The sequence below is a fragment of the Triticum dicoccoides genome, chromosome 4B (genome assembly GCF_002162155.2).
Source record: "Triticum dicoccoides isolate Atlit2015 ecotype Zavitan chromosome 4B, WEW_v2.0, whole genome shotgun sequence".
Classification (NCBI taxonomy): domain Eukaryota; kingdom Viridiplantae; phylum Streptophyta; class Magnoliopsida; order Poales; family Poaceae; genus Triticum; species Triticum dicoccoides.
The window spans coordinates 22917382-22929654 of record NC_041387.1 but is presented as its reverse complement, the minus strand read 5'-3'; the positions used below and the strand labels follow the sequence as shown (position 1 = coordinate 22929654).

The 12273-nt window shown below is 46.3% G+C and overlaps 1 long non-coding RNA gene across 1 annotated transcript; it reads right to left on the bottom strand.

Moving 5' to 3' along the window:
• Positions 1-8425: 8425 nt before the first annotated feature.
• Positions 8426-10066, bottom strand: LOC119293242. Its single transcript, XR_005142996.1, has 3 exons — positions 10039-10066; positions 9017-9183; positions 8426-8652 (listed from the first exon to the last, which is right to left on the bottom strand). It is a non-coding gene; the product is annotated as an uncharacterized LOC119293242 (long non-coding RNA).
• Positions 10067-12273: the final 2207 nt, after the last annotated feature.

Genomic DNA, 12273 nt, shown 5'->3' with positions numbered 1-12273 from the left:
TGGCCCAACATCCCTTGCCCACATGTGTCCATCCAAGGCTTGGGCGACAGTGCAGTTTAGCCTCGTTCTTTTTTTCACCATGGCATAGAGTTGCGGGCAGATATCCTGCATCCTCTCCCCATCGATCCATTTGTCCTCCCAGAACAGCGCCTCAGTGCCGCTTCCAATTGTCGTCCTCATGGCCGCGCGACAGAGCTGCCTTGAAACCTCTGGCACTTTGAGCGAGAACTCTGCCCACGGCCTCGTACTGTCAGTCTTCTGCAACCACGGCCATCGGGCTTGCGTCACCACATTAAGACATTTTAGGTTTGGGATCCCAAGCCCACCAGCCCACATCAGCGAGCAAACCTGCTCCCAAGCCACCGCGCATCGCCCTCCATTTGCCTGGGCCTCGGCACACCATAAAAAGCTGCGGCAGATCTTATTCATTGCTTTGATCGTCTTCTGTGGTAGGTTAAGTGCAAGCATTACATGTAACGGTATCGCACATAGAACAGCCTTGATCAGCAACATCCTCCCACTCCGTGGCATCTTTGAAGCCTTCCACCGTGGCAAAGCATTTCCTAGTTGGTCCACCAGACCGGCCAGCTGCGCTGCCGATTGCTTCCGCAAGGTGAGCGGCAAACCTAGGTATTTGCATGGAAAAGTGCCCACCGCACACCCGGAAATCCTTTCAACCCTGTCCATAATCTCAGTCGAGCATCGGATCGGATAAGCAGCTCTTTTGGCCAAGTTAACTCGCAAACCCGAAGCCTCACCAAAGATGTTCAGGAGCGAGACACAAGCTTGCAGATCTTCCTCCCATGGTCGAACAAAAAGCATGACATCATCCGCATACATCGACAGCCTGTGCTTCATACCCACCGCCGCTAGCGGCGCCAGCAGTCCCCTCTCGGTCGCCATCTCGAACATACGTTGCAACGGCTCCATGACCAAAATGAATAGCATAGGGGAAATTGGGTCCCCTTGCCTCAGGCCAATGCAGTTTAGGATCGGCCTCCCCGGCATACCATTGACCAAGATCCGGGTGGAAGAGGTCGCCAAAATACCACAGATCCAATCCCTCCACCGACGTCCGAATCCCATTGCTTGTATGACTTCAATGAGGAAAGGCCACTGAACCGAATCAAACGCCTTGGAGATGTCCAGTTTGATCATTACCGCCGGGCTCTTGAGCGCATGCAGCCTCCTTGCCGTGCATTGCACCAGCATGAAATTGTCATGAATCGAGCGCCCTTTGGCGAATGCACTTTGATGCTTACCCACTAGTGCCGGCAGGTCCACCGCAAGCCTTGCCGCCAGGATTTTGTTAAAGATTTTTATGATACCATGTTCCAAACTCACCGGCCGGAAATCCTTGATGTCCACTGCCCCATCCTTCTTGGGCAAGAGCGAAACAATGGCCTTGTTAAGGGACGAGAGGCCTCTCATATCTCCCTCAAAGAAGGCTTGAAGTGCCCTCATAATATCTGTCTTGATGATCTGCCAACAGGAAGCGTAAAAACATCCTGTAAATCCGTCCGGCCCAGGCGCTTTGTCAAGCGGCATTGCCTTTATCACCCTTTCCACCTCCTCCTCACACGAGCATTCCTCTCCTTCCAAATTTCTCACGAGATAAGCATCATTAAAGAGCATGGTAGTTCTTTTCTCCTCAAGTCTCAGATCCGTTTTTCATCACCCTTTGGTATGTTTCGTGGGGATCTTTTTTATTCAGTGCATAAGTGTTGATTCGTTCATGTGTTTAGAAGTAAGAGGTGCAGCAGTCTTTTCTTCTTTCGGGATTGCAGAGAGCATGGACCACCACATGGAAGAAGGATATGCCATCCTTGACAATCGTTGTCTTTGGCGTGTTGCTGCCATTTTTCTAATCCTTGCACTGCAGGGACCTTAGTCTATCCATGTAGGTCATGCCTTCTAATCAATTTTTTGACTCTTATGTACGAATGTGATCTTGCATTACTTACTAGATCTTGTTGTATACAATGATCCATTGTCAGCTATACAAAGGTTCTGATTTTAAGACTTTGTCAAGTTCAGTTCAGATTTAATTTTACTCCGCCTCTTTTTGCATGGACAATGTGTGTGGTGTTTAGATGATCACTATGTGAAATTCATAGGCATTGTGAGGGCATGGAGAAAGGATTTAATTTTGATTCTTTTTTTCAGGGTTCAGAACTGTCACCTGCTACACCTACACTACACACGTGGAGAACTTAAAATTAGCAGTCCAAAATTAAGCAACAAACTTTATTGCCGGTCATCTAAAAATTCAGTGACAACTGCTGACACACGAGCTTCATTTTTAGTAGAGATAGTAGATGCAGATGGCAGTTCTACCTCTATGACTGAAACAAGAACTTTCTGACCAAGGGCATACCTACAAGACAGGGGCATACCTTTAGGACATTAGGAGGTCCTCAGGCCGAAAATTGACAGGAGCGGACGAGCTCGCCTGCTCCCGGAATCGCTAGGCGCTCGTTCTCAGCGGGATATGGGCTGCGTCAGGTATTGTCGGTGTATAGTTTGTTTGAAAATCCCGTATAAGAGTCGGTCGGACCCACGTGAATAGCGGACGCCGTTTCCAGAGGCAGCGTGGATGTCCTGAACTCATCTGTTCCAATGGCACACATTGCACGCAAGCCGGTACGTTACGGCCGACCTGTGCATGCCGGCAGCTGTGGATGAGGCACACACGTGACCTTTTTTTGGAACTGACTACTCATTTAGCCAGCCCTATCGCGCTCGCATATCCATCATAAACCAGTTCTCACGTAATATTTGGGCAAAACTTTGCAAAAAATGATAGTATAAAGTACCTTAAACAAGATGGTAGTATAAAGTTTGTAAATATATATGTGTTTGACATCACAAGTTTAAATTGACATCACAAACTTGAATTCTTGGAACGGCCACTTCTAGTCGTAGAAAGCAAACCAGGCCCAAGATCCTGTCGCTCTACCCGTTGTCCCATGCCCAGACTGCGGCATGAACGTAGTCATGTAAGCCGTGGACAGAACGCCAGTGAGCGGTTCTACACACCTGAATCATTGAGGGGGCTCTGTTTTTAACTTTCTGCATGGCCCAATGAAATATTACTGTCATTCTCTGCAAAAAAAACATTATTATCATGCAGCGAACAACACTTAATATGTACTTCTGATACAGAGATTTACACGCAACACCTAACCTCACCCTTCTGCATTTCATGGATTTTTTTGGGATAGTCAACATGCAAATATATGAAAAACAAATCCTAAGTCAGATCCAATAATAACACAGTTCATCCACCAAATGCAAAGCAACACCAGGGTTGATGCGGCTGTTACACAGGCAGCTACATTTTTTGGTACACAAACACATAACTTGCCTTACTATACGCAGATTACATGCTTATGATGTGCTGTTACGGCTACTGAACGCTCACCCTACAGGGAAAAAATTGAACTTGATGCGCAGAACGATTGAGCCCACCGGTGAACTTCGCTAAGCGCCCAGGCAGAGACCGTCAAGGTTACCATTATCCACAACATGCAAGACGACCTTAGGATTGTTGCATGTGTTCTTTCGATGACCGCCTGACTCAGCAGTTTGAGCATTTAGACTCCTTAGGATCTGGGGTCAAGTGGTGTTCTTGTGCCCTTGTAGCCGGCATATACCGCAGAACTGTATACGCTTGCTTGTACCGCAACTGGAGCTGCTGCTCTAGGAACACCATTACATTTCTTGCCCTGTGATCATCATATGGAGGCTTATCTCTGCTATTGCATGACGGGAGGCGGATGCGCATGATGCCATGGGCACCGAACCAAAGCCTTCAACTGCGCACACACTGGGAGGCTACGGTTGGCACCCAGAAACCTTCATCGGGGTGACCATGACGACAACCGCCGGGGATGCCGACAAGAGCAGCAGATCCACGTGCACACGAGGGTAGATGCTAGGACCAACCTGCTCATACATCAAGAGAAGTCATCGTTAAAGAAGTATAACTACTTAGAACAAATTTTAAAGCATACATGCACTAAGCATGTCATAAAGGAAATCCCATGAAATGCAGTTTTACAAGTATAATTATAAAGCCCTCATAACCCCAACAAAGTATTTCTCGCCAACCTAATCAATTTTCTTTGCTAGGCCAGGTTTGGTACATACAGATCTCCGGTGGATAAAAACAACCTGAAAGAGCTTCCGTTTATAGCAGATTGAATAAAAACACATTCGGTCTGAGGTTTCTTAACATACTAGCACTGGGAATTCACAACTGAAACAAACACACTGTCAAGGACCGCAATTGAGACCGAAGGGCACTCACCGGTGGGTGCATTTTGCAGTTGAAGTAGGCCACACACCGAAGGACCACCTGGCAAAGTTCTCCCCCACGCACACCACACGGCGGTTTCTAGTATATGACTCTACACCCATCTAGCAACATGCTGGAACGACTCAAGAGATGCAAGGATGTTCCCTCCAATCCAAACACTGCAGTCAAATTACAAATATGTCAGACATGCCAATTAACATCTAAAAGATGAATCTCAGCACTACCCCCTGCCCACACTCATTCACACAACACACATTTTCTAGCAGTGCACCCTTCCCTATGGACACAATAAGCTTTACAGTTTTACTCATGGCGATCAGCCAGATTTCAGCCAGTTTTATACCGATTTCAGGGCAACAACATAAAGCGACTCACGTAATCAAAACAGGAAAAAAACCTTTTAATGTCCAATGGCAACAAAGTCAATCATTCAAACTGCTCTGCTGCTAACGGGGTCCTAAGAAGAAATAGGAAGGGCAAAGATGTTTTTTCCTCTCTTGGTACCTCACTGCTTCCATTCCACATGCTGGTAGCAACACACACACACAGTTGCAGCCCTACAATGATGCACAAGTAGTATATAGACAAAAGTACAACCACTTTGATTTCTTGTAAGAGTCTTAAAACTCTAAACTAACCTACTGAAAACAGATACCCTTGCAAAGACATAACAAGTTGATTTCTGTGCACTGATTTTCATTCCCATAAATTCCCTAACTGGGCTTGGATGGTGATGCAGAAGTACAACAGAGCATTTCAATTCCCAAGGAGTTCCTTTCCTTTTATTCCACATGCTTGTGGCAATAGAAGCTACAGCGATGTGCAGGCATACATGGCAAGATCAGTTAATCACTTTGCCTTTGTTACAGTCTTAATTAACCACCGTGCAGAAACTAAACACGATGTTAATGCTCTTGCTATATACGACACAACAATAGTCACTAGATCAAGGAACACAAAAGAAAGACCATGTCACGGCCAAACAGAACCAAATGCGCGTCCTACAAACCAACCTGTGGTATGCCCTCATCCCTTGAAAGCATTTTTCCTTTAAGAAAAAATTCCAAACACACACCGTCGAGGACGGAAGCGAGACTGAAGGGCACTCATCGTTGGGCTCCTTTTGCAGTTGAATTGAAGTAGGCCTCACAGTGACAGACTCGGTAGTGATGTTCTCCCATGCGAACACAAACCGCTGTCACGGGTATATGACTTGACATTCATGTGGCAATTATGATAAAACTCCTGAAAAAGTAAGATATTAATTATCTTCAGCAGCTGATCCGTAAATCATAGGTCACATCACTACTTGATTCCAAATCCAATTTCCTAGAAGTACATATTGTAGTAGTTATACGCTTCACCTAATGAACCGAAGCTCCTGCCGAGTTCAGGCATTACAACAGTTCCAGTCTTCTTTGCATTTCCCCTGATTGTTTTTTCGAGAGTGCACACTCTACCGGCGCATGGTGGCCGTTCAACAAGTGCCCACCCAACACGAACCCAACATCAATTAGATTGTTGCTGTCACATATACCACATTTGTTTTAACTCTGGAGACCGCATCCTCCCAACACACCAGCACGCATTACAGTTTCACTTTTTTTTCCAGTAATATCTACTTCCAAGCAGTGGCATTATCACAGGAGCGTCTGCACCACAAGGATTCCAGTAATACAGTCAGTGGATAATTTAGGCATGATTTACCTCTTCGTCCACCATGGTGCCTGCGGGTCGTCCCTGCACATTGACTGTTCTGAATCAGGTGCGAACAAGCTGCTTGACGCGCAAGCGTCGTTCAGGTCTGGCTGCCCCGCCGGCGAGGCATCACCAACATCAGCAACACTGAACTCGGCTACTGCGTCCATCGGACCTGCAACCGGCTGCGCCGGCGGCGTGTATTCACTTCACCACCCCAACGACGGAAGAGGGAATCTGTCTTCCAACCGGAAAACGCTACTGAGGTGCATGCCGCAAAATCACTACAGTAGAATCTAAGGCGGGGGCAAAAACCATACCCGTTGACCAGATCTGGTAGGAACTCGAATCCATCTCCCAGCGCCTGTGCCGCCCCCACTGGTTCTATCTCTCCGCCGCGCAAAACAAAACACCCTGACTTCCTGAGGGTATGGTTCCCGAGAGGTCGAGCCGGGTAGGCAGATTTCCTTCTTCTTTCGGGATTGCAGAGAGCATGGACCACCGTATGGAAGAAGGAGATGCCATCCTTGACAATCGTTGTCTTTGGCGTGTTGCTGCCATTTTTCTAATCCTTGCACTGCAGGGACCTCAGTATGCCTTCTAATCAATTTTTTTGACTCTTATGTACGCATGTGCTCTTGCATTACTTACTAGATCTTGTTGTATACAATGATCCATTGTCAGCTATACAAAGGTTCTGATTTTAAGACTTTGTCAAGTTCAGTTCAGATTTAATTTTACTCCGCCTCTTTTTGCATGGACAATGTGTGTGGTGTTTAGACGATCACTATGTGAAATTCATAGGCATTGTGAGGGCATGGAGAAAGGATTTAATTTTGATTCTTTTTTTCAGGGTTCAGAACTGTCACCTGCTACACCTACACTACACACGTGGAGAACTTAAAATTAGCAGTCCAAAATTAAGCAGCAAACTTTATTGCCGGTCATCTAAAAATTCAGTGACAACTGCTGACACACGAGCTTCATTTTTAGTAGAGATAGTAGATGCAGATGGCAGTTCTACCTCTATGACTGAAACAAGAACTTTCTGACCAAGGGCATACCTACAAGACAGGGGCATACCTTTAGGACATTAGGAGGTCCTTAGGCCGGAAATTGACGGAAGCGGACGAGCTCGCCTGCTCCCGGAATCGCTAGGCGCTCGTTCTCAGCGGGATATGGGCTGCGTCAGGTATTGTCGGTGTATAGTTTGTTTGAAAATCCCGTATAAGAGTCGGTCGGACCCACGTGAATAGCGGACGCCGTTTCCAGAGGCAGCGTGGATATCCTGGACTCATCTGTTCCAATGGCACGCATTGCACGCAAGCCGGTACGTTACGGCCGACCTGTGCATGCCGGCAGCTATGGATGAGGCACACACGTGACCTTTTTTTGGAACTGACTACTCATTTAGCCAGCCCTATCGCGCTCGCATATCCATCATAAACCAGTTCTCACGTAATATTTGGGCAAAACTTTGCAAAAAATGATAGTATAAAGTACCTTAAAAAAGATGGTAGTATAAAGTTTGTAAATATATATGTGTTTGACATCACAAGTTTAAATTGACATCACAAACTTGAATTCTTGGAACGGCCACTTCTAGTCGTAGAAAGCAAACCAGGCCCAAGATCCTGTCGCTCTACCCGTTGTCCCATGCCCAGACTACGGCATGAACGTAGTCATGTAAGCCGTGGACAGAACGCTAGTGAGCGGTTCTACACACCTGAATCATCGAGGGGCTCTGTTTTTAACTTTCTGCATGGCCCAATGAAATATTACTGTCATTCTCTGAAAAAAAACATTATTATCATGCAGCGAACAACACTTAATATGTACTTCTGATACAGAGATTTACACGCAACACCTAACCTCACCCTTCTGCATTTCATGGATTTTTTTGGGATAGTCAACATGCAAATATATGAAAAACAAATCCTAAGTCAGATCCAATAATAACACAGTTCATCCACCAAATGCAAAGCAACACCAGGGTTGATGCGGCTGTTACACAGGCAGCTACATTTTTTGGTACACAAACACATAACTTGCCTTACTATACGCAGATTACATGCTTATGATATGCTGTTACGGCTACTGAACGCTCACCCTACAGGGAAAAAATTGAACTTGATGCGCAGAACGATTGAGCCCACCGGTGAACTTCGCTAAGCGCCCAGGCAGAGACCGTCAAGGTTACCATTATCCACAACATGCAAGACGACCTTAGGATTGTTGCATGTGTTCTTTCGATGACCGCCTGACTCAGCAGTTTGAGCATTAAGACTCCTTAGGATCTGGGGTCAAGTGGTGTTCTTGTGCCCTTGTAGCCGGCATATACCGAAGAACTGTATACGCTTGCTTGTACCGCAACTGGAGCTGCTGCTCTAGGCACACCATTACATTTCTTGCCCTGTGATAATCATATGGAGGCTTATCTCTGCTATTGCATGACGGGAGGCGGATGCGCATGATGCCATGGGCACCGAACCAAAGCCTTCAACTGCGCACACACTGGGAGGCTACGGTTGGCACCCAGAAACCTTCATCGGGGTGACCATGACGACAACCGCCGGGGATGCCGACAAGAGTAGCAGATCCACGTGCACACGAGGGTAGATGCTAGGACCAACCTGCTCATACATCAAGAGAAGTCATCGTTAAAGAAGTATAACTACTTAGAACAAATTTTAAAGCATACATGCACTAAGCATGTCATAAAGGAAATCCCACGAAATGCAATTTCACAAGTATAATTATAAAGCCCTCATAACCCGAACAAAGTATTTCTCGCCAACCTAATCAATTTTCTTTGCTAGGCCAGGTTTGGTACAAACAGATCTCCGGTGGATACAAACAACCTGAAAGAGCTTCCGTTTATAGCAAATTGAATAAAAACACATTCGGTCTGAGGTTTCTTAACATACTAGCACTGGAAATTCACAACTGAAACAAACACACTGTCAAGGACCGCAATTGAGACCGAAGGGCACTCACCGGTGGGTGCATTTTGCAGTTGAAGTAGGCCACACACCGAAGGACCACCTGGCAAAGTTCTCCCCCACGCACACCACGCGGCGGTTTCTAGTATATGACTCTACACCCATCTAGCAACTTGCTGGAACGACTCAAGAGATGCAAGGATGTTCCCTCCAATCCAAACACTGCAGTCAAATTACAAATATGTCAGACATGCCAATTAACATCTAAAAGATGAATCTCAGCACTACCCCCTGCCCACACTCATTCACACAACACACATTTTCTAGCAGTGCACCCTTCCCTATGGACACAATAAGCTTTACAGTTTTACTCATGGCGATCAGCCAGATTTCAGCCAGTTTTATACCGATTTCAGGGCAACAACATAAAGCGACTCACGTAATCAAAACAGGAATAAAAAGCCTTTTAATGTCCAATGGCAACAAAGTCAACCATTCAAACTGCTCTGCTGCTAACGGGGTCCTAAGAAGAAATAGGAAGGGCAAAGATGTTTTTTTCTCTCGTGGTACCTCACTGCTTCCATTCCACATGCTGGCAGCAACACACACACAGTTGCAGCCCTACAATGATGCACAAGTAGTATATAGACAAAAGTTCAGCCACTTTGACTTCTTGTAAGAGTCTTAAAACTCTAAACTAACCTACTGAAAACAGATACCCTTGCAAAGACATAACAAGTTGATTTCTGTGCACTGATTTTCATTCCCATAAATTCCCTAACTGGCTTTGGAAGGTGATGCAGAAGTACAACAGAGCATTTCAATTCCCAAGGAGTTCCTTTCCTTTTATTCCACATGCTTGTGGCAATAGAAGCTACAGCGATGTGCAGGCATACATGGCAAGATCAGTTAATCACTTTGCCTTTGTTACAGTCTTAATTAACCACCGTGCAGAAACTAAACACGATGTTAATGCTCTTGCTATATACGACACAACAATAGTCACTAGATCAAGGAACACAAAAGAAAGACCATGTCACAGCCAAACAGAACCAAATGCGCCTCCTACAAACCAACCTGTGGTATGCCCTCATCCCTTGAAAGCATTTTTCCTTTAAGAAAAAATTCCAAACACACACCGTCGAGGACGGAAGCGAGACTGAAGGGCACTCATCGTTGGGCGCCTTTTGCAGTTGAATTGTAGGCCTCACAGTGACAGACTCGGTAGTGATGTTCTCCCCTGCGAACACAAACCGCTGTCACGGGTATATGACTTGACATTCATGTGGCAATTATGATAAAACTCCTGAAAAAGTAAGATATTAATTATCTTCAACAGCTGATCCGTGAATCATAGGTCACATCACTACTTGATTCCAAATCCAATTTCCTAGAAGTACATATTGTAGTAGTTATACGCTTCACCTAATGAACCGAAGCTCCTGCCGAGTTCAGGCGTTACAACACTTCCAGTCTTCTTTGCATTTCCCCTGATTGTTTTTTCGAGAGTGCACACTCTACCGGCGCATGGTGGCCGTTCAACAAGTGCCCGCCCAACACGAACCCAGCATCAATTAGATTGTTGCTGTCACATATACCACATTTGTTTTAACTCTGGAGACCGCATCCTCCCAACACACCAGCACGCATTACAGTTTCACTTTTTTTTCCAGTAATATCTACTTCCAAGCAGTGGCATTATCACAGGAGCGTCTGCACCACAAGGATTCCAGTAATACAGTCAGCGGATAATTTAGGCATGATTTACCTCTTCGTCCACCATGGTGCCTGCGGGTCGTCCCTGCACATTGACTGTTCTGAATCAGGTGCGAACAAGCTGCTTGACACGCAAGCGTCGTTCAGGTCTGGCTGCCCCGCCGGCGAGGCATCACCAACATCAGCAACGCTGAACTCGGCTACTGCGTCCATCGGACCTGCAACCGGCTGCGCCGGCGACGTGTATTCACCTCACCACCCCAACGACGGAAGAGGGAATCTGTCTTCCAACCGGAAAACGCTACTGAGGTGCATGCCGCAAAATCACTACAGTAGAATCTAAGGCGGGGGCAAAAACCATACCCGTTGACCAGATCTGGTAGGAACTCGAATCCATCTCCCAGCGCCTGTGCCGCCCCCACTGGTTCTATCTCTCCGCCGCGCAAAACAAAACACCCTGACTTCCTGAGGGTATGGTGCCCGAGAGGTCGAGCCGGGTAGGCAGATTTCCTTCTTCTTTCGGGATTGCAGAGAGCATGGACCACCGTATGGAAGAAGGAGATGCCATCCTTAACAATCGTTGTCTTTGGCGTGTTGCTGCCATTTTTCTAATCCTTGCACTGCAGGGACCTCAGTATGCCTTCTAATCAATTTTTTGACTCTTATGTACGCATGTGCTCTTGCATTACTTACTAGATCTTGTTGTATACAATGATCCATTGTTAGCTATACAAAGGTTCTGATTTTAAGACTTTGTCAAGTTCAGTTCAGATTTAATTTTACTCCGCCTCTTTTTGCATGGACAATGTGTGTGGTGTTTAGACGATCACTATGTGAAATTCATAGGCATTGTGAGGGCATGGAGAAAGGATTTAATTTTGATTCTTTTTTTCAGGGTTCAGAACTGTCACCTGCTACACCTACACTACACACGTGGAGAACTTAAAATTAGCAGTCCAAAATTAAGCAGCAAACTTTATTGCCGGTCATCTAAAAATTCAGTGACAACTGCTGACACACGAGCTTCATTTTTAGTAGAGATAGTAGATGCAGATGGCAGTTCTACCTCCATGACTGAAACAAGAACTTTCTGACCAAGGGCATACCTACAAGACATGGGCATACCTTTAGGACATTAGGAGGTCCTCAGGCCGGAAATTGACAGGAGCGGACGAGCTCGCCTGCTCCCGGAATCGCTAGGCGCTCGTTCTCAGCGGGATATGGGCTGCGTCAGGTATTGTCGGTGTATAGTTTGTTTGAAAATCCCGTATAAGAGTCGGTCGGACCCACGTGAATAGCGGACGCCGTTTCCAGAGGCAGCGTGGATGTCCTGGACTCATCTGTTCCAATGGCACGCATTGTGTTGGGGAACGTAGCAGAAATTCAAAATTTTCCTACGTGTCACCAAGATCTATCTATGGAGAGACTAGCAACGAGGGGAAGGAGAGTGCATCTACATACCCTTGTAGATCGCTAAGCGGAAGCGTTCAAGTGAACGGGGTTGATGGAGTCGTACTCGTCGTGATTCAGATCACCGATGATCCTAGTGCCGAACGGACGGCACCTCCGCGTTCAACACACGTACAGCTCGACGAT